The 3,652-nt window shown below is 46.4% G+C and overlaps 1 pseudogene; it reads left to right on the forward strand.

The window, feature by feature from the left end:
• Positions 1-2,841: 2,841 nt before the first annotated feature.
• On the forward strand, positions 2,842-2,959 carry LOC124552826 (annotated as a pseudogene).
• Positions 2,960-3,652: the final 693 nt, after the last annotated feature.

The following is a 3,652-nucleotide window of genomic DNA, read 5'->3' on the forward strand; positions in this document are numbered from 1 at the left end:
CCACGAGTGAAAAGAATCGTTCAACGTGCCAGAAGTGCAACCCTTCCCCAAACTGCTGCAAATCTCAATGTCGGGCCATCAACCAGTGTCAATGTATTAACCATTCTCCGAAACATCATCGATATGGACTTTCGAAGTCCCACTCGTGTACCCTTGATGATTGTCCGACAAAAAGCTTTACGCCTCGCCTGGGTCCGTCAGCACCGATATTGGACTGTTGATGACTGGAAACATGTTGCCTGCTCGGACGAGCCATTTCAAATCGTATCGAGCGGATGGACGTGTACGGATACGGAGACAACCTCATGAATCCATGGACTCTGCATGTAGGCTGGGGACTGTTCAAGGTGTTGCAGGCTCTGTAATAGTGTGGTGCGTGTGCAGTTGGAGTGATATGAGACTCCTGATACGTCTAGATACGACTCTGACAGGTGACACGTTCGTAAGCATCCTGCCTGATCGCCTGCATCCATTCGTGTCCATCATGCATTCCGACGGATTTGAGCAATTCCAGCAGGATACTACGGCACCTCAAACGTCCAGAATTGCTACAGAGTGGTTGCTGGAACACTATGAACATTATTGAACATATCTGGGATGCCTTGCAACGTATTGTTCAGAAGAGATCTGCACGCCCTCGTACTCTTTCTGCGTTATGGACAGCCCTGCAGGATTGATGGTGTCAATTCCATCCAGCACTACTTGAGACATTAGTAGAGTCCATGCCACGTCGTGTTGCGGCACTTCTGCGTGCTCGCAGGGGCCCTACATGGTTCAAATGGCTCTGAGCACTATGCGACTTAACTTCTGAGGTCATCAGTCGCCTAGAACTTAGAACTAATTAAACCTAACTAACCTAAGGACATCACACACATCGATGCCCGAGGCAGGATTCGAACCTGCGACCGCAGCGGTCACGCGGTTCCAGACTGAAGCGCCTTTAACCGCACGGCCACACCGGCCGGCTGGGCCCTACATGATATTAGGCAGGTGCAGCAGTTTCTTTGGGTTTTCAGTGCATATATACAATATGTAAATATATATGTAATACATAAAGAGGAATTGTTAATAAAATCTCGAAAAGTTCTTGACCGATAACCTTGAAATTGTTACAGGATACTCCATAAATGTTCATAAAGACTAAAATTTTTCAAAACAATGCTGTACAGGTTTTCTGTTGAAACAGACTGCGAGAATGTGCGAATGTGTGCAATATCGTATTCTTTCTCGCAGGCACTTTTAATTACGATAGTGGGTTATTTAAATCATTACAGGAACTGTTTCTCTCATACATATGGTTTCACAGAAGAAGGAAAAAGGTTGTTTTCATGGCATCTTGGCTTGTTATTAGAATAGTGTTAGGGAATCTGAATTTGCAGTAACCTTAACGAAGCTCGTGGTCAGAGAGGGGGGGGGGGGGAGGGGATGGAGCGAGAAGATGGTTGGAGAGGGGGAAGGAGCAGATGGACAGAGAGAGGGGAGGAGGAGCTGGACGGGGGTGAGGAAGGGAGAGAGAGAGAGAGAGTGAGTGAGTGAGAGAGAGAGAGAGAGAGTGAGTGAGAGAGAGAGAGAGAGAGAGAGAGAGAGTGAGTGAGAGAGAGAGAGAGAGAGAGAGAGAGAGAGAGAGAGAGAGAGAGAGAGAGATGGGCGGGAGACAAGGATATAGAAAGGGACTTTAGGAGAAGATAATGGAATTAAGGGGGGACAGAGAAGGGAGTTTAGAAGGGCATAGAGAGGGGAGTTCAGGATGAGACTGAGACGAGAGTTCAGGAGGAGAGAGTGGGGGACGGGGTGGATGGAGAACGTCGCAGAAGGCGAGGTCATGACGGACAAGCAGAGGGGGGGAGGGGGAGATAAGGATATCTACCTAATTCTGATATATATTTAGCACCTGCGATGCATTGCCATGTTCGTTAGTGAACAATCAAATCAAAAAAGTACCCTCACGCCCGTAAGCTATGCGGAATTGACCTCTAGATGTCAGCAAAGACATACCCACCAATACAAAAAGGAGGTGGGGCGTATTGTGTTGGAAGGAGAGAAAAAGTGACAGCATAGCGGGTCGGTCAGGAGAGCTCAGTGACTTAGAACGTCTACTAGTCATTCAGTCATCTGATTAACATAATCATTAACGAATCTGAACCGTTCTAAGGGCTTCCAAAGTCGACTGTTGGCGATATTTTTGTGAGATGGAAACGAGAAGGAAGAAACACAGTGAAACCGAGACCAGGCAGATCTCATAAACTGACGGGCAGTGACCGTCGAGCATTACCCAGGGAACTTACAGAAAACCACAATAAATCATCGAAAGGAATCTCTAGTCAGTTGCGAAATGCCACGAGCAGTCCAGACAGCACAAAGTTTGTGCGAAAGGACTTAAAATAATTGAAATACAATGTTCGGATAGTTTCTCAACAGCCACACATTTCTCTAGTCCACAGGTCCCAAAACACTTCAGCACTGCGTGTCACTTGATATTTTTAGAAAATTGGGCCGACTTCCTTCCCCATCCGTCTCTAATCCCATGAGACGGATGACCTTGCTGTCAGGTCTTCTCCCTCACAAGAACCCGACCCAGTACCAGCAACCTTTGAATTTGCAGAAAAAGGACGAGAGTTACAGAGAAGGCGCAAAATTGCACAGGAACGGGCAGAAGAGCAAGTGGAGTGTTGTCAACACTGGGATGTGTATGCCACCTTTCCCTATTCACGGATTAAAAGAAAAGTGTGTTATCGGTAGGTTCAGTTTCTCGGTCAGTCTTCTATCTCTGCCGTCGTGTAATGTCGCAGTTTCATTACATCACTGGTCGAAGCTGACTTTAGACGTAGGTAGGTTCAAACCGACAACAGCCTTGCCGCAGTGGTAACACCTGTTCTCGTCAGATCACCGAAGTTAAGCGCTGTCGGGCTGGGCCAGCATTTGGATGGGTGACCACCCGGTCTGCCGAGCGCTGTTGGCAAGCGGGGTGCACTCAGCCCTTGTGAGGCAAAGTAAGGAGCTACTTGACTGAGAAGTAGCGGCTCCGGTCTCGTAAACTTACGGCCGGGAGGGCGGTGTGGGTTCTTCATCTCCCAGTATCTAGTGCAACCTACATCTTAATTTATTCATCTCTTGGTCTCCCTCTACGATTTTTACCCTCCACGCTGCCCTCCAACACTAAATTGGTGATCCCTTGATGCTTCAGAATATGCCCTACCAACCGATCTCTTCTTCTAGTCAAGTTGTGCCACAAATTTCTCTTCTCTCCAATTCTATTCAATACCTCCTCATTAGTTACGTGATCTACCCATCTAACATTCAGCATTCTTCTGTAGCACCACATTTCGAAGGCTTCTATTCTCTTCTTGTTTAAACTGTTTATCGTTCACGTTTCACTTCCATACGTCGCTACACTCCATACAAGTACTTTGAGAAACGGCTTCCTGACACTTAAATCTATACTTGATGTTAACAAATTTCTGTTCTTCAGAAATGCTTTCCTTGCCATTGCCAGTCTACATTTTATATCCTCTCTACTTCGACCATGATCAGTTATTTTGCTCCCCAAATAGTAATACTCATTTACTACTTTAAGCGTCTCATTCCCTAATCTAATTCCCTCAGCATCACCCGATTTAATATGACTACATTCCATTATTCTCGTTTTGCTTTT

The sequence above is a fragment of the Schistocerca americana genome, chromosome 10, assembly GCF_021461395.2.
Source record: "Schistocerca americana isolate TAMUIC-IGC-003095 chromosome 10, iqSchAmer2.1, whole genome shotgun sequence".
NCBI lineage: Eukaryota > Metazoa > Arthropoda > Insecta > Orthoptera > Acrididae > Schistocerca > Schistocerca americana.